At 43.9% G+C, this 24,876-nt stretch overlaps 1 protein-coding gene across 3 annotated transcripts in view; it reads right to left on the reverse strand.

Annotated features, from left to right (window-relative positions):
* The window catches only part of TBC1D22A (TBC1 domain family member 22A), a 443,842-nt gene that overhangs the window by 267,194 nt on the left and 151,772 nt on the right, over positions 1-24,876 (reverse strand). The gene's annotated exons all lie outside the window — the stretch shown is intronic.

Raw genomic sequence — 24,876 nt, forward strand, 5'->3', positions numbered from 1 at the left:
GCAACAGTAAGAAGATGTGCATTCAGCACAAATATACACCCAAAGCATATTTTTTAAAGTTCCCAAAGTCACACTGGCTGGCTACAACCCACTATGATGCCCTAGATATGCATTAAACAATCATAGTGATGTGAAAATTGTGCTCCCTAAGCTATTTCCTGTAATTTTTAAACTGGAGAGTTTGAATAGAATACAGGGGGCACCACCTCCCCAACAGCCACCCACCACTTCCCTGCAGCCTAAGAAACAGCTGGTAGCGCTCTAAGTAGTTGGTGTCCCTTCCCTTCCCTGCCGCAGCTGAGCAACAGTTGCCCTGCTAGCTACCTGCCACATCACAGGAGGGTCAATAGCTCCGGTTGTCCCACTGTCTGCCAGGCTAAAGGAGCTAGAACTGGTTGGAAATTTTTCCACCAAAACTTTGCTAGAAAATGCTCAGTCATCAAAACAAACTTTTAGGGGAAAATCATCCTTTTTGACAAAACTTTCACAGGGAAGGTTTCTCAGGATCCATGATAGAATTTCTGGTCTAAACCGCAAGGAGAGCAAGAGACTGCAGTTCAGAGGTTAGCTACCTCAGATGTAACACGCCCCGTTTCAAGTCCCTGCTCTTAATGAGGAGTCTCCCACAGCCCAGATGAGTTCCCTGTCCACCAGGGTATAGTGTCAGTGTCTCTCTGGCCCAATGAATATTTGATTATTTATAAAAGTGGAACAGCTACAACAGGATGAAGGGAGAGGGGTGGGAGAGAGAGAGACCCTACAGCCCGGTTATTAGGTTATTACTGGGATGTGGGAACTCCTGCTTGGCCTGATTCAGAGGATGGACTTGAAACTGGGTCACCCACATGCAAGGTGAGTCCTTAACCACTGGGCTATTCTGAGCTATTCTGGAGTGGGTCTCTCTCTTTTTCATGAATTTTTTTTTTAAATGTCTCATTTGTGCTCCGCGTCAAAAATGTGCTCCACGTCAAAAACGTGGCAAAACCTCAACATTTTCTGCAATATGGAATTTTTGTTTTCCAGCCAGTCCTACTGGGAGCCCTGAGGTGAGCAGGATATGAGCTGCCTAAGTCAAGGTGTGTGGCCTAGCAAAGTATGAATCTCCCCCTTTGCATGGCCACAAAGCAGCATTAATTGAGAAACTGAGAATCTACAGTAGATTATAACTCCCTGATACTCTGGCCCATACCCGCAGCAAGTTACAGCAGTTTGGGTGCTGCTCTAATTTGTCCCAGCTGGCTGTAGTGGCCAAAGAACTATATGCCAGCTTGGAATAGCCAAGCTTGGGATACCTGCACTCTCCAACCACTTCCCCTTGGTCCCTACTATGCCCGCTGCACCAGAGGCTGTTGGCAGGAAGACAGTTGTAACTGAGAAATCCCCAACAGGGAACTCATGAACTATTTCAAGGGACACAAAGGGAGTAGAGTTTCACACAGGGAGCAGAATGAGACTGAGAATCTGACCCAAAGCGCTAATTGTGGTCCCTTGAGCTTTTTGGAAATAACGTTTGGCTCTCATGCTGACAACGTTGGATATCACTGCATCATCCCAGGTAACACTACAGAATGGAAACAACCCATACCAGTGAGATGAAAATAATTCTGTAGTTAAAAAGCAATCATTTGGAGGCAAACATCATACATTTTCCTACAAAACAAGAGATCTGTTAAGTCTGGTATCGCACAACTAGTGGGTTAGGCTGCAAGGAGTCACCGGTTAGGTGCAGCCATCGGATGTGTACACTATTCCTACTGCCACCATCCATAGACTCCAACTCCATGGGTGCTCCAGGGCTGGAGGACCCATGGAAAAAAAATAGTGGGTGCTCAGCACCCACCAGCAGCCCTGCCAATCAGCTCCTCCCACTCTCCCCCAGCACCTCCTGCCTGACAGTGATCAGCTCCGTACAGGAGGTACTGGGGGAGGAGCGGGGGCAGCACCCTGGGGAAATCACAAAGTCAGCACCCCTGCCACCATCCCCCAGACCTGCTCTACCCCTGCTTCCTAATTATAGGCCTGTTATTAAGTCCTCTACCTGGCAGGTTTACAGTTACTTTTCACCATGCAGGCAGGGAAAGAAAAAATGAAGGAAGAAAGAAGCCCTCTTCCAAATACACCCACCCATCCATTTGATCCACAACCAACGTAATAGCCAAAAAAAGAGTGCAATGACTCAAATCCTACAATCCTTTCTACACAGAAACCAGGTGTCGGGGGAAGGGGGGAGTAACATGGCCACACAAATCTGGAAGTTACGAAGATGAAATGCCTTCTGGCCTAGCCAAACATATTCCTGGGAAAGAGGATGTATCCATTGCCTCATCCAGAAGCAAAGACCAGAGATCTCCCTCAAGGGAAGAGACACTCCAAAAGAAATAGAGTAGCTAGCTCTCTAAATCACAAAACATTGAAATTTGTCATTAGGATCTCTCAGAACTGCAGTGAAGAGGAATACCTCTGGTGCTAGCCAAGTTTCTGTACCTTTTTCCCAACTCCCCATCCCCTTTACCAGTATTCCAGGAAGTATAATAATGAAAAATAATGGGTAGGCCCATTAATACCGACTGGCAGTTATTTATATATTCTATAAGTGTACCTAATAATCCTCTACCACAAGCTGCTTTAGAACATAGCTCCCCCTCAATCCTAATAAACTACAGTAAAACATACAAGGATTTCATTCTACGGGCAAAATCGGAAGCGAGAAAAGAATTTTTCTTCAGAAGTTAAATCCATGATTACTGACACTGGTCAGCAGTGTTTATCTGACTCTACCAATAACCAGAAGCAGCACTGGTGGGTCCAGGTACCAACAATAATTAATCAGCCAAGCATCATACTATAGACCAGCGGTAGGCAAACTATGGTCAGCAGGCCATATCCGGCCCGCAGGACCATCCTGCCCAGTCCTTGAGCTCCCAGCCCGGGAGGCTAGCCCCCAGCCCCTCCCCCACAGCCTCAGCTCGCCATGCCATCAACACTCTGGGTGGTGGGGCTGCGAGCTCCTGCCAAGCAGTGTGGCTGTGAGAGCCGCTGGTGTAGTGAATTAAATTGCTCTCCGTAGGAATGTGCTGCTTACGGTGTACTACTTATGGCTGCCAGTCCTGGTGCTCTGAGAGGCATGGTAACAGGGAGGAGAGCGGGGGACTTGGAGCGGTTGTGTCCCAGGGGGCCTGGCAGGGGTGTGGATAGGGGTCAGGGCCGTCAGGGAACAGGGGGGGTTGGATGGGGGTGGGGTCCCGGGGGGGTGGTAAGGGGACAAGGAGCAAGGGGGGTTGGATGTGTTCGGGGGTTCTGAGGGAGGCAGCCAGGGAGCAGGTGGAGGCCAGGCCTTTTTGGGGAGGCATGGCCTTCCCTATCCAGCCCTCCATACAGTTTCGGAACCCCAATGTGGCCCTCAGGCCAAAAAGTTTGCCCGCCCCTGCTATAGACAGTATGCAATGTCTATAGAGGGGCAGCTGTAATGTAAAGTGCTGTACTGCCTGCTGCTACCGGGGCCTACGGGGCTGAGCCGGAATTTCTTCAATCTTCCTCAAGTCCCTGACAGCAAATAACACAGGAGCAGAGGCAGGTTTCAAGCTTCTGATGGGCAGTTTCATATAACCCCAGGACAGGCAAAGCAGGAGTCACACCACAACTGTACCTGTTCTCTGCAGCTACAAACAAGGGTTTCAAAGGAGCTGGATAGTTCCTCTTTCTTACTTTCTCTCCTACTGCTCCAAGCCTGTGAAAGCAGGTAAGTGGAGGCAATGGGAATCTGGTGATGGATTGAGGAAGTCTGGGGGGAAGGTGGGGAAGAGGACCATCAGCATAGCAAAGAGGAACATTCGAGCAATAGGAGCAGTTCAGAACCTGGGGAGAAATCTGAAGGTAGTACTGAGGTTGAGTGTGGGAAAGGAGACTAACCTTAGGAAAGCATCATTTACAATTAGATTGTAAATTCTGTAGATTCGGTAAGAGTTTTGTTTCATATCTTTTCTGCATTTTCTGTTTATTTTAATTTAATGTGGTCACATTCTGGAGCTTTTTTAAAAAAGGCTAACCAAAAGAAGTATTTGAGTAATGTGAAAGAAGAGAAGGAGGAGGTCTGACACACAAAGGATAAAAGTTGTTTCAGGGAAAGTGGATAGAGCGAATAAAAAGAAAACAACAAATTAATCTGGTTCTCTCATACATATGATATAACTACACACATTGGAGGGCACTCCTGCTAAAGGCAACAGCTGCTGGGGCAGAAAGTTCTATGGGTAATATTTTAGTGAAGCCATGAGATTACAATTAGGTGACTGCTTTGCAGATAGCCTTTGTAAATTTCTGCACCCTTCCCATGTACAATGTTGCCATCAACCTTTCTGAATAAGCAGTGAAACCGAGAGGAAGTTCTTGACCTTAGTGTAGGCAAGCCTGTGAGATAATCTAATTATACAATTAGTCACCACCACCTTTTCTTCTTTGCATCTAGATGGCATGGGATTAATAGTAATTTGCCCTCATGAGGGTTAGCTTTTATAAGTACACACTTAAGGTACATACATGCTTTAGGATAAATTGTATTCGGAGGAGTGAATATTTGGAAGTAATGTCGACGTTTATTGTGTAAGTTGTCTGTGCTAAACATGATAGTACCTAAAAAGAAAAGGAGTACTTGTGGCACCTTAGAGGCTAACCAATTTATTTGAGCATGAGCTTTCGTGAGCTACAGCTCACTTCATCGGATGCATGAAGCTCACAAAAGCTCATGCTAAAATAAATTGGTTAGTCTCTAAGGTGCCACAAGTACTCCTTTTCTTTTTGCGAATACAGACTAACACGGCTGTTACTCTGAAACATGATAGTACCTGAGCACCTCACTTAAATTAATAAATCTATCATAATACATTTCACTAAATATAGCATTACCCCAGTTTATAGATGGAAAATCAAAGCACCAAAAGATTAAGTGATTGTCCAACATCTCACAGGAATTAAAAGATCATCTGTTGAGACTCAGTTGAGTGCCTTAACCACAAGGCTATCATTTGAGAAGAGTCTGGGATTCCTAAGACTATGTTATTTCTGTGGAAAGTGGAATACTCCCCTTGCAGAGACAAATCATCCAATTCTGGCGCTGGTTATGGGAACAAGGAAAGCTGTTTTTACTGAAAAAAAAGGGGATACTTCAGGATTCATGCTGCATTCTTGTCAGGACATGCAAGACGAAGTTGAGATTCCAAGGGAGTTTATTTTTGGGGGTAGAGAGAGAAGAGAGGGCTTTTTTAAATGATAAAGTATGACACCTTTACAAACCAAGATACACAGGGATGTCTGGCAAGAAGTCTCATGTTCTGTCAGTGAACTGCTTGCAACAAAAGGGCATGAGTGATTCCACTTAAAGGTGTTTAAGAAGCCAACCTGAAAGAGCTTGAGGATAACAATAGGATGCCTGGAATTTCTGCACAGCAATATTCAAATTGGAGTTCTATCCAGGAAGTAGTATTTCAATATAGAATTCTCTCTTCAGGACAGCAGAACATTACTACTCCTCCCCCCCCCCAACACCCCAATCCCCACCTCTCCCTGGAATAAGCCTTTTATCCTCAAATCTACATTCAGTGAGTGTGTGTCTGGGTATCAGACTGGGCCTTGTTGCAGAAACTCATGTGTGATGGTAACTTCACCTGTTCAAGTAGAGGAATTGCCATTTCACAGAAACCATGCCTTATTATTGGTGGGTAGGCAGCCATTATTGTTATTCTTGCCTCATCTTATGGATGCCTTTGGAAATCAAACAATCTGGAGAGAGGAAATCAAGAAGCATATAGCTCTTTAGAGCAGGGATTGTCATTCACTATATGTATTTATAGTCCCTAGCACAATTGGGTCCCCAATTTAGATTGGAGGCTCAAGGCACTACTATAATACAAGTAATGAGTGTGGCAACCTCTGGAAGAGTGCATCCAGTTTTCTTATTCTGGATCCCTCTCTCTAGAGTAGTACCTTAGTGATTTTGTTCTGGTGCATGTTAATCTATTCTTGGGATCCCCAGGGGTTTAGAACAAGGGAAACATTTTGGGGGTTATATGCTTATGGACTACCCCTGAGTTTACAGACTGCCTGCAGAGCCATTCTGCTCTTACATTTAGCATTATATCTATGCTCATTGTTCTGTTTGATAAAATGTTTTTTGGCCAACAGAAAGATTACCTCCATCTCCTGCATTAGCAGTTCGCGCCATATAACACTCTGGCTATTTAGGTAGGAAACATTGCTGATGTCCAATTTGATTAGGACATGGCCAAGATGGGCCAGGATTGGAATGCCTAAAGGACTAGCTTTGCTGCTTTTTTCAGTAGAGACTTTTCTCCTGCCACTTAGCAGAAAGATGTGAAGAGAGCCAATGATGGATGGATGCTCGTGCTTTCCAATTTCCTTTTGAATTGTGCCTTTATGCACCTATAGTAGATGGTCCTGCCATAAAAAGATGCAATGTGGAAACAAAGAATGATCTCCTGATGAATGTGTTGAGTTACTTCTATACTTTTTAACAAGATTGTATTACTTGTACTATATTACAAATATTAGTGTACAAAGTGGTGTTTAGAGATAAACTGTATGCCAAATCATTTCAAAGGATAAAATTTAATTACAAGGAGACACATTAGGAGCATTATTTTCCATTTGTACCTCGAGACAGAAGTCCAGCCATTTCTTCTGGATGCATATCTTAATACAGTTATCTATGCCTGTGTTACTTTCTGACTAAGCTATTGTGTTGTGCTTATAGGGGAATACTGCTTGTGTCAAGGTTTCTTCCCCACTCTGAACTCTAGGGTACAGATGTGGGGACCTGCATGAAAACCTCCTAAGCTTACTTTTACCAGCTAAGGTTAAAACTTCCCCAAGGTACAAACTATTTTACCCTTTGCCCTTGGACTTCCACTGCCACCACCAAACGTTTATCTGGGTTTATTTATTAGGAAAGCGTTGTTTGGAAATGTCTTTCCCCCCAAAATCCTCCCAACCCTTGCACCCCACTTCCTGGGGAAGGTTTGGTAAAAATCCTCACCAATTTGCATATGTGACCACAGACCCAAACCCTTGGATCTTAAGAACAATGAAAAAGCATTCAGTTTCTGAAAAGAAGGATTTTAATAGAAGTAAAAAGTAAAAAAGAATCACCTCTGTAAAATCAGAATGGTAAATACCTTACAGGGAATTAGATTCAAAACATAGAGAATCCCTCTAGGCAAAACCTTAAGTTACAAAAAGACACACAGACAGGAATATCCATTCTATTCAGCACCGCTTAATTTCTCAGCCATTTAAAGAAATCATAATCTAACGCATACCTAGCTAGATTACTTACTAAGTTTGAAGACTCCATTCCTGTTCTGTCCCCAGCAAAAGCATCACACAGACAGATGGAGAGAGCTCTGTTTTTTCCCTCCCCCAGCTTTTGAAAATATCTTGTCTCCTCATTGGTCATTTTGGTCAGGTGCCAGCGAGGTTATCCTAGCTTCTTAACCCTTTACAGGTGAGAGGATTTTTCCTCTGGCCAGGAGGGATTTTAAAGGGGTTTACCCTTCCCTTTATATTTAAGACAGCTTGGAACCCATGTGGAAACTGAAGCTAGTGACAAATGTGGAGCCTCACGTAAACAGCACATGACATTTGTGGTCAATGATCTCTGCTGGTTGCCCAGACATTTTAATGAGCTGATTTTAAACTTCTGATGCTCAAAATGGTTTAAAACACGATTGGAGACCACCTTTCTCACCATATGATATTCCACAACTGTGATCAACAAAGACATGCCCAAGCATTTTCAGGGTGATGGGCTGCAGGCAAGGCAATTTTTGTGCGGCATCCTCAAATGTGGAACTTTCCCCCTCCCTGAGCTGTCCATAGCCCACATTTAATAACTTTGGGGAATTTTGTAAAGACATCTTTTTTCCCCTACATCTGAAATTTGGAAAATGGGTATAGGAATATCTGTGATAGTCATTATTTGTATTGTAGTAGCACCTAGGAACCACAGTTATGGGCTAGGACTGTTCAAAACACAGAGCTGTTCAAAACACAGAGCAAAAAGATGGTAATAACCCCCAAATAGTTTACATTTTAAGTGAGATTTGTTTAATCTAAGGTAATTATGATTATTTTTAAGGTTAAGATTCTGTCATGAGTATTTTTAGTAAAAGTCAGGGACAGGTCACGGGCAATAAACATAACTTCACAGAAGCCCGCAACCTGTCCCTGCACTGGAGGCTGACTGCCAGCAGCTGCTCCAGCCCCACCACCGCTCCTGAGGGTAGGGGCTGATACTGCTGCTCCTCCAGCCCCAGGGGTCCTTATCCAACCTCAGCCACTGCGTCAGCCCTGGGGCTGCTGCTCTGCCAGCCCTGGGATGACAGCTGCTCCAGCCCTGCCCCAGAAAAAGTCACACAATCCGTGACCTCCATAACAGAATTGTATCCTTAATTATCGTTGAGGCATGGTGAATATTGCGTGAAGACGGACAAACAAGACAAACCTCAAACTTTTGCTCTGTGTTTTGAACAGCATCTAATGCAGTGCGGTCCTAGCCCACACTGGGGTTCCTAGGTGCTACTACAATACAAATAATTAATAACTATCACAAATATTCCTAAACCCACCCTTTATCCATGATAAAGGCATGTTTTAATCATTCTGGAAGTGCCTCAAACAGACAAATACTTTAAAGTGAGCTGCAAAAGAAAAAAGTGAGTGTGTGTACTTTTTGCATCTTTCTAGTGGACTAAGAAGGCACAGCAAATTTCCAAACATTAAAAAACCCTTTGTTTTCTCTGCTTGTTCTTTACATTAAATATGCGAGTGTTGTATACACAGTTTTTCCTGAAAGACTCTGTGCACTGCTGGAGGAAACATTCATGACATCAAGAAACTGAAAAATGGAAAAGGGAAGAGTTCTAAGAAAGCAAAATAAAATGGGAGAGAAGCAGAAGGATTATTACTTCAAAAGAATATGAATCAAAGTCCTATTTCATTTTAAACCTTTTTTAAGTTTCCTATCAGAAAACAAAGACAACTTTCAAATAGTATTTGTAGGATGCCTGGTTTAAATTTGTAAGCAATGAGTTCAATTCATAATAAATAATAATAATATAAGGATTAAATAATGTGTGGATGGAAAAAAGCAACAGACAAGTGTGCATTTGTATCAGTATGTGGGGGAGGGGGATCACTATATAAAAATTCCCAATTATAATGTCTCACAGCAATGTTTCTCATTTTCTTCAGTTTCCTGTGGAGATTTTCATCATGTTATCTATGTAAGTGTAGAAGACAGCAAAATAGATGCCTGAAGAAAACCTGCTGGGACATGGAGTTAAGTGACATGCTGATCTGAGTGTGTATGTTACTGCAAGTATTGCTATTAGCTGCTGTTTACTCCCTCCCAGTGTATTACCCTATGCTTGTGAAACTGTCCTCTGAGTGAAAGTCCGTAACTCATTTAGGAAAACTAACTAAATGCACACTCCACAAACAGCAACATGACAAAATGAAAGGAAATTAATTATACTTTGTTACACGTACATTTGCCTGATGATAAATAGGTTAAACAGATGTGATTGTATTCAAATTCCTCAGATTTAAGAATGAGTGTCAGATTGAGATTAAGACCACTCATCCTCTTTTTGGTGGGTCTGTTTAACTGTTATAATTAAATTCATATTAGTTTCCTCACTCTCTGCCTTTTAAAAGTACTTATTGATTGCTGGAAGAGGAACCCCCACAGTTTTCAACAGAGATTAAGTAGATCTACCATGGCAGCAAGAATAATGCATTAGCACCTGCTGCATGAGAGGGGCAGTTTTTGGCTGTTTTGTTTTTAATAGGCCACTACTATTGTGAAAAGTTTGTGAATATGCACAGCCAGAATTGGATGTGGAGGACAAGACCTAGACTCTTAATTGTTCCAAAGGGAGATAAATTCCCATTATATCCTGAAAACCCCAAGACAAGCAAAATTGTGCAGTGAGCAGTCTACAAGGAGGGCTTTAGTGTTGGAGGGGCCTTGTTAAGTACTGAAAAGTTAATGAAGTATCACAGGATTGATCTCAGGCTCTCCCAGTGCTGCTTACCCAATGCCAACAACTGACAGTAGGTCTCTTAGCACTGGTCTACACTACTAACTTATGTCGGTATAACATCACTCAGGGGTGTGGAAAAATCTATTCCCCTGAGCAATACAGCTATACCAGCCTAATTCCCGATACAGAGAGCACTATGTCGATGGGAGGGCTTCTCTTCTTGACACAGCTACACCCCCTCGAGAGGCAGGAGTACCTCAGCCGACAGGAGAAATTCTTCCATCAGCAAAGGTGGCATCTTCACTGAGTGGTACAGTAGTGCAGCTGCGCCGCTGCAGTGATGTAAGTGTAGACAAGCCCTTAAAGAACCCACTACAGTTACTTGCATTCCCTACACCAGTGGTTCTCAAAGCCAGTCTGCCGCTTGTTCAGGGAAAGCCCCTAGAGTGCCGGACCGCTTTGTTAACCTGCCGCGTCCGCAGGTTCGGCCGATCGCAGCTCCCACTGGCCGCCTTTCGCCGCTCCAGGCCAATGGGGACTGCGGGAAGTGGCATGGGCCAAGGAACGTGCTGGCCGCCCTTCCCTCTTTGGTACCTCTGACCTAAAGGACAAGGCAGTTTACTTTGGAATATGTGCTAACTAATTATGCTAAACTATCTGTTTAATCTTGTATTTAGCTGTGACGCTCTGGTTACCTTTCCCATGCCTGAAGAAGAGCTCTGTGGAGCTTGAAAGCTTGTCTCTCTCAACAAAAGAAATTGGTGGAATAAAAGATATTGCCTCACCCACCTTGTCTCAGGAGAGGGCGGGACAGTGCAGTATGCCGGAGTCACCCTGCAGGTAGTAGCCAAAGCTGCTGAAACCCAGAGCATGGGTAGTGTGTTGCTGACAGGCTGCTAGCGTCAGAGTTACTGGGCCAGGGCTGTAGCTACACACAGACACTCATGGTGTGACCTGTATGCTGCCTGGCTATTTCTGAGCAGGCCAGGTTGGGAGCTACAACAGCAAAGCATTGAGAGGCACCAAAGGTTTCGGGGCAGGTGGTAATACAATCCCTCACTGGTCTGGATTGCATCCCAGAATGGGTAGGTAATTCAAAGTTTGGGGCCCTGTGGGTGTTCCAGTTGAGAGCAGAAGTAGGTGATGCTCAAGTATTTCTTTGCTGCAGTTTTGTTTAATTACAAAAAAACATGAAAAGTCCTTTGTCTCTGAAAGCAGAAGGAATCCAATCACGGGAAACTGCTTCTTTTACTCACAGCACCAAGCGCAGTCTTTTCCAGCCTGCACCCCTGACCCAAAAAACCTCTCCTGGTTTCTTCCAGGGTCAGCCACATACTTTCAGCTGCTCTTCAGCCTGTCTCTCTCACTCAGTCTGTTCTCAGCTTCTGTGTGTTCTCGCCATTCCCTCCTTCTGGTACTAGTATCTGGGCAGACCGTTAGGCTGTGTTTTAGGTGTGGCCCCTTATAACCAACTTAAATGGGAAATTTATTCACACATTAATTTAAAAAGGCTTTAATTCAAACCACAACAAGGAATCACCCAGCTCATAACAAGTATGTCAAAGTGGGCAAATACTACTACTGTACACTTTGGATATTCATGTCTCAGTACCTCAATTTCCCATTTTTAAGTACATTTCCCCACATGTAGCTTATTAGCATTTCTGAGAGATAGTCAAAAGGGTCGGTCCTGGGGCCGGTTTTGTTCAATATCTTCATAAATGATCTGGAGGATGGTGTGGATTGCACTCTCAGCAAATTTGCGGATGATACTAAACTGGGAGGAGTGGTAGATACGCTGGAGGGGAGGGATAGGATACAGAAAGACCTAGACAAATTGGAGGATTGGGCCAAAAGAAATCTGATGAGGTTCAATAAGGATAAGTGCAGGGTCCTGCACTTAGGACGGAAGAACCCAATGCACAGCTACAGACTAGGGACCGAATGGCTAGGCAGCAGTTCTGCAGAAAAGGACCTAGGGGTGACAGTGGACGAGAAGCTGGATATGAGTCAGCAGTGTGCCCTTGTTGCCAAGAAGGCCAATGGCATTTTGGGATGTATAAGTAGGGACATTGCGAGCAGATCGAGGGACGTGATCGTTCCCCTCTATTCGACATTGGTGAGGCCTCATCTGGAGTACTGTGTCCAGTTTTGGGCCCCACACTTCAAGAAGGATGTGGAGAAATTGGAGAGAGTCCAGCGAAGGGCAACAAAAATGATTAGGGGACTGGAACACATGAGTTATGAGGAGAGGCTGAGGGAGCTGGGATTGTTTAGTCTGCAGAAGAGAAGAATGAGGGGGGATTTGATAGCTGCTTTCAACTACCTGAAAGGGGGTTCCAAAGAGGATGGCTCTAGACTGTTCTCAATGGTAGCAGATGACAGAACGAGGAGTAATGGTCTCAAGTTGCAGTGGGGGAGGTTTAGATTGGATATTAGGAAAAACTTTTTCACTAAGAGGGTGGTGAAACACTGGAATGCGTTACCTAGGGAGGTGGTAGAATCTCCTTCCTTAGAGGTTTTTAAGGTCAGGCTTGACAAAGCCCTGGCTGGGATGATTTAACTGGGAATTGGTCCTGCTTTGAGCAGGGGGTTGGACTAGATGACCTTCTGGGGTCCCTTCCAACCCTGATATTCTATGATTCTAAAAACATTGAGGGGAGATTACCCTTCTGTTTAGCTTGCAATATGTGAGTCAAGAGAGATTATCTATTTTTAAAATGTGATTATTGTCTCAAAATAAAGACAAACTAATACATTCCTTTCTAGCCACCTAGAACAGTTAATAAATTGGCGAAAGGAACAATTTCTGAACTGAATGCAAATACATTCGTGACATTATATAAAGTGTTGTCCTGAAAAAGATTAAATGCAAATGTTCCTGGTAAATGGGCAATGGTACCAGATATGCTTCTTAAACTATTTAAGGAGATCTCCCAATACTCTAATGATTGTTGTTATACAATGACTAGAGTTCAAGACGAGACACAACATTTATACTCCCTCCGGCTGGGAGAAATTGAGAGTACTTGAAAGGTCATACACCAGTTTTCATAAGTAGTAGAAGTCCTTCCTCTAGGCCACTCAAAGTAATTACACTTGCAGTGACTTTGGAAAAAGCCACTTGCCTTGTGCTTCAGGTCAGAGGGTAATTTCACAAACTAATATGGATGTTAGAATAACTGTTTATAGTAAGTAGTCCCATATAAATCAGATTAATTTTTAATTCATTATTTCTCAGGCTGAAAAGTAAGGCTATTTACATTACTTCTTTAGAAAATTGTCAATTCCATTCAGCATGGGCCATGTCATCACCATAGTCACAATAGCCAGAGTCAATAATCCATTACCTCTGTGATAAAGTAACTGGTCATATGTAACTTTTAGCCGTAAGAAAAATCAGTAATCTGTAAGAGGTCACTTTTTAAAAGCCAAACTAACAAGCCTGATGGAAAACTAGGAACAAGAGAAAAGTCATCGTAGATAGTCTGCACAGGATATAAGAAAAGGAAGGTGGCACAGAATCAGGACACCACCCACTTAGTCATCATCACTCTGTGCCTTGATATCAAGCTGAAAAAGTGATACTACAGCCTGAGACTCTGCCATTAAAGAAAAGCAAACCCCTGGAACACACAATAGAAACCTACCCAAATCCCAGCCATGAATGGCACGAGGAAGTCACCTAAGGAAATCAAACAAACACTCAGCATCTTGGACATGTGGTATGTCTCACACACTTCTGCAGAGCAAAACCAAAAGAACTGAATTAGCACAGATGCATAACTAGAACGCGAAAACATTTGTTAATAACGTCAACGTTATCTCAAATGAGGAAACTATCACCAAGATTTGGTTAGAAGATGCCATATGGTCACAGCTAACCTATGTGTCCTAATATATCAAATATATTAATATATCAAAATCCTACATCAGATAAGGAAGGTACAGTAGCCATAACCTTCTCACCCAACTTCCAATATAAAAGGAGCCACTTCCCAAAAATACAGACATTAAAGTGAGTCCACCTTCTTATGTAAAACTAGGGATGGAAACAAAACAGGAATACTCTGATAAAGAGGTCAAATCATATATGGCAGATTTCTAATTTGTTAGTCTCTAAGGTGCCACAAGTACTCCTTTTCTTTTTGCAAATACAGACTAACATGGCTGCTACTCTGAAACCTACCCAGAAGAGAACATCTACAAAATTTTGTAATGGAATCCTCAAGAGTCTTTACCCTCCTTCTTTACTACCCATGTAGGCAACAATGCTGTCACCTAGCTAGCAATATTTAGACAATAGCAAGATTTTAGTTGATATTACAGCCACAGGTTGCTCACAGGTCATACTTGGCCCAATCACCCACCCAGCCAGCCCCACACATACACCAGATCTTATCTTAAGCACAGCCTTAGACCTCAGAAATCTGGGAAAACATCTCTATTCTTCCAGATAGATCACCACTATTTAAAAATAGAGGCAAAAGGGATATACAACAAATTTAGCACTTTGGGTTGTTTGTTATCATGTCACCTTGCTGAGCCACTAGCCATTGCAGCTTTTGTGGAAGGCTTAAAGTACCTGTGTGATAGAAAATATGCAGATTTTAGGAAGAGTTATAATTGGTGCATGTAAACAACTTGAAGTGTCTTGTTAAGAAAATGGATACCAGCGCATTTCTACAGAAAGAAAAGATAAACACAACTGGACTAAAACAAATAAGGAATTAAATAATAAAATGTTAGTTACAGCAATATCTCTAAAGCCCATTATAGAATATATACTGCACAATGTTATTACATGTCCTTTGGAGCTGAAGACAGTAAGTATTTAGCTACAGACTGTGGATTTTACGTATCAGCTGACAGAGGAGGTAATGTGTTTAATCTCCCAAGAAGAAAACATGCAAGATGGATCATCGTTCAACAGTCCGTACCAAACGACTGATGAAATTACACTGGCACTTGCACAACTACAAGAAGCCAAGAAATGATTTTGCACCAGAAGTTACAGTACACAGAGTTAAAGATTTTAAAAGCGTGAAGGCACCAGTCCAGAAGAACAGGAAAAAATCCAGGATTGACACTGAAAAGGAGAGGACAGAAAAAGAAGTCATGGGGAATATTTTATGTCCCTGTGCATTGCAAATCTACTACTTACACCTAGTAGGCATAACAACATAGATACTATATTTTGACTATACCTCATATAGAGAAGGATGTGAGTATCTTTTAAAAAGTAAACATGATAATAGAAATGAGAAATACAGAGCTGGTGGAGACCTCAAGCAGGCATCTAGTCCATGCCCCATGATAGTGGTAATCAGGCAATTCATAACCCTCAAAGTACAGCTCTTTGTCCACATGCATCTCACCAGAGGCAATTCTCTAAATGGGTACTACTAGATACGTTCAAGCAGGTTCAGCCATGGAGTTTCCTCGCCATGAGATGGAAGGACTCCAGGCTGGGGTGCTGTAGTTGATCGTGGTCCTGCGTGACGAGGTCTGGGAGCATAGGAAGGGCTACTGACCAGTCCACTGACAGATTCAGCAGTGCAGTGAACCAGGGTTGGTGGGGCCATGCTGGTGCTATGAGGATCACCGAAGCCCTGTCCTGCCGGACCTTGAGGAGGACCTTGTGTATGAAAGGGAAGGGCCAGAACACATATAGCAGGTGACCCGTCCATGGAAGTGAAAAGCGTCCACTATGGAGCCAGTGGTTCTGAAAGGAGCAGAACAGCTGGTGCTTTCTGTTGCTCTGCGTCACAAACAAGTCCATGTGAGGATAGCCCCACCTCTGGAAGATGGGAAGGGCAATGTCTGCTCTGAGTGACCTCTCGTGAGTGTTGAACAAGCGGCTGAGGTGGTCCGCTAGTTCGTTCTGTGCTCCAGGCCTGTAGCTGGATGGAATGTTTGATGCAGAAGTCCCACAGTCAGAGAGCTTCCTGACCCCGGGGAGAGGAGCAAGCACCACCCTGTTTGTTTATATAGAACACTGCTGTGGTGTTGTCTGTCATCACTGAGACACACTTGCCCTGAAGATGAATCTGGAACATCTGGCAATCCAGGCAAACTGCTCTCAGCTCTCTGACATTGATCCGTAGCAACAGTTCTGGTTGTGACCACAGGCCTTGAGTTCTGATAGTAACCAAGTGCACTCCCCAGCCCATCTCCAATGTGTCTGTGACCAGTGACAGGGAGGACTGAGGCTTGGCGAAGAGCACTCCCACATAGACCACCTGAGGTTGTAGCCACCAGCTGAGGGACTCAAGAACTGGGGGGGGAGAGGGTAACTGATCTGTCCAGAGAGTCCTGGCTGGGTCTGTATACCTTCGCCAACCAAGCCTAGAGGGGACAAAGGCACAATGTGGCATGTTGTACTACATACGTGCAGACCAACATATGCCCCAGATGCTTCATGCAGTTTCTGGCCGTAGTTGTTGGAAACAGGCAGAGGCTCTCGATGATGCCCCTGATGCTTTGGAACTGGGACTCGGGCAGGGAAGCTCTGGCTTGAGTGGAATCCAGGAGAGCCCCAATAAATTCTATTTTTGGGGTTGGGGGTAGGGTAGACTTGGGCACATTCAGAATGAGACCCAGCCTACTGAAAGTGGTGCGTACCAATGCCACGTGCTCGAGAACCACCCTTGATGAGCCAGTCATCCAGGCAGGGGAAAACCTGTACCCAGCGTTTGCACAGGAAGGCTGCCACAACTGCCATGCATTTTGTGAACATGTAAGGGGCCGCTGAAAGCCCGAATGGGAGTACAGTGAACTGGTAGTATTGGCCGCTGACCACGAATCTCACGAATCATCTGTGCGCCGGAATAAACAACAGATGGAAGTACGCGTCCTTCAGGTCAAGGGCGGCGTACCAGTCCCCTGGATCCAGGGAAGGAATGATGGTGGCCAGAGACACCATATGAAACTTCAGCTTCCTTATACATGTTGAGGTTTTGCAGATCCAGGATAGGCCTGAGTCCACCTTTGGCACTGGGGATGAGGAAATATCAGGAGTAGAATCCCTTGCCCCTGAACTACTGAGGAAACTTCTCTATCACCCCTAGAGTGAGAAGCGATTGCACCTCCTGTAGAAGGAGTTGCTCGTGATAAGGGTCCTTGAAGAGGGACCGGGAAGGTGAGTAGGAGGGCGCAAAGGCACAGAATTGGATAGAATATCCCACCCCTAACGTGGTCAGGATCCAGTGATCTGAAGTAATCTGGCCCCAGGCATGGTAGAAGTGGGACAGACGACTGACAAAGTGAAGGAAAGGATCCGAGACTTGGGGGCTCCGTCCTCAGGCGCACTTTCAAAAGTTTGGCTTCAAGCCAGGGGGCTGCTTGGAGGAGCCCAGGGCCGAGGACAACTGCGGAGGATGCCTCCTGTTGTTTCTGCCCCTCCGTTGATTATAGTTCTGCCTAGGGGGCCCTGGATAGAAGTGTGAGGGGGGCTGGGGCTGGGGCTTTAAGGGCTTTCTCTGGGGGTGCTGGTGCGTGAATTCCCAGAGACTTGAGGATTATTCGTGAGTCCTTGAGAATGTGCAGTCTCAAGTCTGTCTTATCAGCCAACAGCCCCGCACCATCAAATGGAAGGTTCTGTATTGTATTCCGGATCTCTGCCGGGAGTCCTAAAACCTGTAGTCAGGAGCTACACTTCATTGTAATGGCCGTAGCCATAGTCCATACCACCGGACTTCAAAGCAGCTTGGAGGGAGGTTCTAGCCACCACTATGCCCTGCTCTAGGATTGCAGGACATTCCTGTTGTGACTCAGATGGAAGCAGTTCCTGAAACTTGGAGAGGGCGTTCCAAGAGTTGTATGTGTAGCAGCTAAGTACCGCCTGCTGGTTGGAAATTCAAAGCTGGAGCCCCTCAGTCAAGTATACCTTTTGACTGAAGAGGTCCATCTTCTTGGCTTCCCTATTTTTAGGGGCAGGACCCGGGTGCCCCTGCCGCTCCCCGTGGTTTGCAGCATCAACCACCAAGGGCCCAGATTTGAGGTAGGTAAAGAGGTGCTCACACCTCTTTTGTGGGACGAATTACCACCCATAGATGATATAGAGGCCAGGGTCTGCCACAGCAACTTCGTGGTGTTTTGTATAGTTTTTATAAGCGGCAGCACCACCTTGGAGGGGCAAGTATGTTGACCATTGGGTACAAGTCCTCCACAACCTCCTCAGTTTGCACATTGAGGTTCTGGGCCGACCTCCTAAGGAGGTCCTGGTGGGCTTTCATGTCCATTGCCAGCAGGAACGTAGTAGTGCCTGCTACTGCTTTGTCTGGTAAGGAAGAAGATGAGGCTTGAGGTGGGACAGGGTCTTTCTGCCCCTCCGGTTCCCTGGTGACCTCGGGGACATCCGTCTGACGCTGCAACTGGTGGTGCGGGAGCCACAGGCATTGGCAGCTCTGACAACGCACCAGATCCAGGAGACCAGGGTCTGAACCCCATGGTGGGTTCTCGGGAGCCCTGAACATGTCAGGGGTGACCAATGTCGTGGGGGGGGGGGGAGGTACGAGCAAAGGAAACTACTGATGCCACCCTGGAACTATGCCCTAGGACCTGGTGATAGGCCCAAGGTGCCCAAAAGGGCCATTGTACCAGGCCCTGCCACCAAGGTGGCCAGAACACCATCGGTACTGAGAGGTCCTCTGCTCTATGGTACCGAGACTGGTGCTGGAATCTTGAGTGGTACCAGCTGTGTTGGGACACACACGACTCCGCCTCTGACTCAGAGGAATAGTCCGAGCAGGATAGGTGGTGCCACCATCGGTGCCGCAGACAGTGCTGCTGACAGTGCCCAAAGTGGTGCAGCAGATGTACCAGACATCGGCACTGCAAGATGAGCCAGGGCTTGCGCCATCTGCAGCTGATCCAATGCCTGGGAACACAAGGCAGGGGACTGTGCTGTCATGGCAATCAAGTCCCACGCAACCTCGAAAGTATCTAGTGTGGAGTGAAGGTCCAGGTCCTCCTCCATCACCTCCCAGACCATGGAGTCCACTGACACCAGACTCGACAGACCTCCCCTTGTGGCCAGAGTCAATGGTGTCAGGACTGATGGACCAGGCATCAAGCATCCCAGCATGGGACGCACCACACTGGTGTCCTGTTTGCTCTTCTCGGCAGGTGATCGGCCCCTCTCCGCCTTTTTCTTCTTATGCAGCACCAGAGATTGTGGTTGTTGCCACACCAACGAGCTGGCCTTCCGCACGGGAGAGCGAAGCCGATGCTCCTTATGCGAGTCCTTCCGCAGTGCCAAGGTGTCCCACACCGAAGCAGCCGGTGACGCCTCTTCTGCCGGTTGAGACCAGAGAGTGGACTCCATTAAAAGGAGTTTCAGCTGATAGTCTCTCCCCCTTTTAGTTCTGGCTTGAAGCCTCTGAAAATACTACACTTGTCTTGCAAATGTTCCTCTTCTAGGCACTTCAGACAAGCGGCATGAGGATACCCTCTGGTCATAGGCTTACCACACCTATCACATGGCTTGAGCCCCTGGGCTGTGGCATGCTCCGGTAACCGGGAAAAACTTAGCGGGGGGGACGGACCACAACTTAAACTAACCAACTAAGAAACTTACTAACTACTATAATAATGATGAACAACTATGTACAGGAAAAACCACTAGGAAAGCACTTGCTAACGTAAGAGACAAGTTGCTCCAACGACCACCAGTGGTGGTAAGAAGGAACTGAGCAGGCAGCAGGTCGGCAAGGACCTATATACACTGCCATCAAGGCGCCACTCCAAGGGACTCCACAGCCAACCCAACAGGTACCGCTAAGGTAAAACCTTCCAACAATCATGCAGGCAGCACGCACGCCTATTGGAATGGACATAAGCAAGCACTTGAACAAGAATAACTTTTATTGGACGAACTTTCAGACATAACGTCCTCTCATCCTTAACTATAGCATCACTACCACACCACACCATTACACTACACACTCCTTTCTAAGGAATACATTCAATCCTTAGCAATGTAGGAAAAGGCATTTGATTTACAAAAAAAATAGGTCTCTTATAGTGAAAAAAATCCATTCAAAAACAAAGTCTGAAATGTCTATAAATGATTCTGTATAGCAGTGATCCACAAAATGGCCAAATAAAGTACTGATGGCAATCACAGCACACAATCCCATGGGTACTGGAACTGAATGCAGTGCCGGTGGGGGTAGATGATGCTGTGGAAGGTTGAGTGTGACACTGGGTTTTGAATGGCTGATATTAGCTGCAGTCTTTTCTTCCTACTCCAGTAAGTGTTCAAAGGGAAATAGAAGAATTCCCATCACTTGAGACGAAACTGGACAAAATTCTAAAAAGAGTACTGAAATGATCCTGTATGCACAGAGAAATGGACTCCAGCTTCTTTGGTTCTACTAAATGAACTAAAACTGTACTTACTCTTTCCAGTGGATGAACAACATGCAATGTAGTAGGTTTTTTTAAAATCATATTTATCCAATAGTATAAAACAGCTCCCCCTGAATCTTATAATTCACTATATAAAACACTACTAATTTTATAACATTTATATAAAAACTAAGAATGTTGGAGATAACTGTATTTTTTAAAACACATATTGTGGGTACTTCTGTCTATATAATTACCCACGTGTCTGCTACATGGGTACAATCAGTTAACTTAGTTCAGGGAGGTTCTCCAGGAAGCCAGAATGCGACTAACTTAAATTTCTGATGCTTACTGCATAATACAGTGAATCCACTATTGGAAGTCTACCTCTTAACAACAAGGTGTAAAATGTCCAACATCAGATAAAGAAACTCTGAAATGGTTACAAAGGCTGCCTGTGAACTCAGGGGTGAAGAGAGTGACTAACAGTCAGACTCAGACAGAGGCAGCAAGGAGTGCAAACTGTCCCCCCCAGCTCCAGTGCTGTGTGCGCTTACAACAAGTAGGGCTACAGAAGGTGCAAGGAACAGTAAGGTAAGGCTTTTTGTTGTTTTAGCCCTTTCCCCCCATGGATGGTTATGGTTCCTATGGATAAATAAATAATACTTTGTTTTGAAAGGGCTGTTCAGTCTGACTGCATTTTCATACTGATCACAAGGGAAGGCTATAGCAGCAACCAAAACCCAGTTCGACTTGCTGAAGACTCAGCTGATGAAATGGAGTGCTGTAAGCTGAGGCCTAGTCTAAAAATGGGGTGATTTGAAGGATACCACCCTGAGAGAAGTACAGGCTCAGGAAGTACAGGGAGACTGAGAGGGTGAAAAGGTACACCTCGCCCTGAAAGAGTAAAAATGTTCTAAATACAACATAAAAATGCAAGTAAAGCTACATAAAATAGGACTGAGTCAAGCAAAGGATTTAAAAAGATGTGGTACAGTATACAAACAACCTTTTAAAAACAAGCTTTTTTTTAAAAGACACTATTCCCCATATGCTCTTTGACAATTCCTAGTGTTATAGTAATTTCACTCAAGTACACCAACTACATATATTCTATTACCTATACGTAACTAATTAAAGCATCTTTGGATAAGTGAAAGTCAAATTAACAAACCATTTTTGTAATAATGAATCAAGAAATCATAAGTTGAATTTGAATTTCTCATAAGGAATAAAATACCATGTAACATTAGACTGTGTATTCCATTAGCTTAACTTAATTACACAACTCATTATATAACTACCAACGCCTCAATACAGTTACTAGAATTATAAAGTACATCTACAAATTGAGGAAATATAGCTGTCGAGAACTGCATTTCTACTCTCAACTATTAAACTTTCTTAATCAATCTGCTTTAATTGCTACTGAACACAGGTTGTAAACAAATTTGTGGTGCAGTTAAACTCTACAAAGCTAATTCTTCCTTGTTTGCAATTTATTAGAATTCTTATTCGTTGTTTCCCAGTACAGCTTTGGTTTCTGTCCAGTGAAACACAATTAAGTGTTCCTAATTCTGATATGAACCATATTCATGTGTTTGTTATTCCACAGGAAAAGTACATATATCTAGCTACACAGAACCAGGTGTTTTAATTAAAATGGTCTCTTCAGGGAAGGAATCCCGTCTTTTGTTTGTTAAGACCCAGGGACATTTACACAGCCTAAAAAAATAATTATTCTCATTCTGCGGTGATAAGTGCCATAGCAATGACTATAAAATGACATTGTGTGGCTAGCTTCAATGTTTTAATATACATAGGAAGTGGATATGTAACTAATCAAACCAGAACTTTGAATTTTGTGAATTCACTGAGTTTATTATATCGTTGTCTAGTACCAATTGTGGTGGTATTACCTATATTTTTATACTCTGGACAGATGAATACCACAAAGTGAATTAAAAACTAGAACTAGAGTATGTGAGTGCACGAACACAAAATTCCATTCTAGACTGAGAAAACTTTCCCAGCAAACATTTTGCTGAAACTGGTACATTCCTGTGAGGAGTTTCAGTTTAGACAAATCACAGTTTTCCAACAAATAGAACCACCATCTCTATTAAGAAAACTTCATTTCACAGACTCATTATAAAAGGTAATTTCTGTGCGAGATACGTATCAGTAATTTTGGAGGTTAAAAGCACTGCATTCCTATTGCCACTCTCTTGAGACTTCCAGTTCCCCATCTTACAGCAAGTTTTATGTTTAATAAAATAAGTTGTGAAAGACATACCAGGTCCTCCTCTTCGGAAATCCTAATTACTTTCATACCTCATCTAATGGGAGCAGCAGAAGCTTCTGGGAACCATAAGAGCATGCAAAAGACAAATTTTAATCAGCCCAACTGGTAAAACTACAATTACAAAGGTACATGGATCAGTGTTCTTCTAGAGAAAGACGTCAGTGACCCTATCTAGAGCTCTAGCCATGGAATAATATGTGACAAATCCTGTTCCCATTCACTGCTGGCACCTCATGATGTTCTGCTGCACATGGGGAAGCATTATTTGAGTGCATATAGGACACTTACACTTGCTAGGCCACCCTGGATGCTGGTAAGCTTCTGAGATTTAGAAGTGGGGGAGGACTGTGAAAATTTAACTGCCATTACACAGATCCACCAGTCGTTCCCCTTCCATTGCAGGACCAAACAAAAACAAAATTAATGTAAATAACCAACAGGTCATGCAAACAGCTAACCAATATAACCAATCATTAATTTTGTCCTCCCTTTCCCCTTCCCTCCCAGTGTTTAATACTTGCTATTGTTGAAGGTCAAGCTTTCTCTAAATGATTTACTTTCTAATCACAGGATCATTTTGGAACTTCAGATGAACATCATGTGTGATGGTGCACCCCTTCAGGCTTTATGGAAATATGCTCATGAATGTGTATATGACATAACTGGAATATGTTTTATGCTACATATGCTATGTAACATATCTCGGTAAAGGTTATGATCTACTGAATCTATTCATCTTATTTGTATACATGTATCATTTTTATATTCGAAGTTATGAATATTGGCTGTGTATTTGCTTGATTTTTAAGTAGCCTTAGTAAAGCATTTGGTCAGTTTCTTGAGAAAGGAATGTGCAAATTAAGTGCCCAATCAAGAAACACTTAACACACAATGGATCTTGGAAGGCTCCAATCCACATAAGAATTCTACATGAGGACCTTCAAGGTAGTATGCGAACAATGGCTGCTGTCTGGAGAAGCTGTGTCATGCATGGACATACGACTTGTCCAGTTGACTCAAAAACTCCATCTTGGAGCTGGACTTTGCACATGGGGGGGGGGGGGTCTCCACGCACAAGAGAGTCTATAAAAACCCATGGGAGACCCCTCCATTTTGTCTTCAGCTGGCTAAAGAGATAGCCTCTCCACCCCCAAGGATACCTGAGAGAAACTGGAACAAAGGACAGTAACTACAGGGGGTGAGTGATTGCTGGTCCCAGACTAGAAGGAAACTAGTCTGTAAAACGAAGATTACTGGAATTTCTCTGAGAGTGAGATTTTTATCTACATTCAGTTTTCTTAGTGTATTAGACATAGACTTGTGTGTTCTATTTTATTTTGCTTGGTAATTCACTTTGTTCTGTCTGCTATTACTTGGAACCACTTAAATCCTACTTTCTGTATTTAATAAAATCACTTATTAACTAACCCAGAGGATGTATTAATACCTGGGGAGGGGGGAAGGGGGGAAGAGACAAACAGCTGTGTATACCTCTATCTCAGTGTTATAGAGGGCGAATAATTTATGAGTTTACCCTGTAAACTTTATACAGCGTAAAACGGATTTATTTGGGGTTTGGACCCCATTGGAAGTTGGCATCTGAGTGTTAAAGACCGGAACACTTCTTAAACTGCTTTCAGTTTAAGCCTACAGTTGTTAGGGGACGTGGTTCAGGCCTGGGTCTGGGTTTACTTGTTTTATTTTTAGCGGGTCTGGCTCAAACCAAGCAGGGCACTGAAGTCCCAAGCTGCCAGGGCAGGAAAGCAGGGGCAGTAGTATTCCTGGCACATCAGTTGGCAGCCCCAAGGGGGTTTCTGTGATCCAACCCGTCACACCATGTATATGCTTTTGCTGACTCTGAACTGGACATTTTTCTACATCTCTAAAGCAAACATCAAAAATAGTCACAATTCATTTATTATATAATGACTGAATGACTATCCTTTTATTTCTGTTGGGCCTACTTTTGCTGTTATCCATCCCTCTCAGAGGATCAGAATATGGCATCTGTATTTCTTGTAAGTTAAAGAAGCTTATTCATAAAACTGGGTGTCTGCCAGCAATATTAACCTTCACATCCCTCAACAAACCTCATTTCAGATAGCTTTCCATCACTAATTTTCACTCCTGCATCTACACCCTTACAGGCATATGACCATT

The sequence above is a fragment of the Lepidochelys kempii genome, chromosome 1, assembly GCF_965140285.1.
Source record: "Lepidochelys kempii isolate rLepKem1 chromosome 1, rLepKem1.hap1, whole genome shotgun sequence".
NCBI classification, from domain to species: domain Eukaryota; kingdom Metazoa; phylum Chordata; order Testudines; family Cheloniidae; genus Lepidochelys; species Lepidochelys kempii.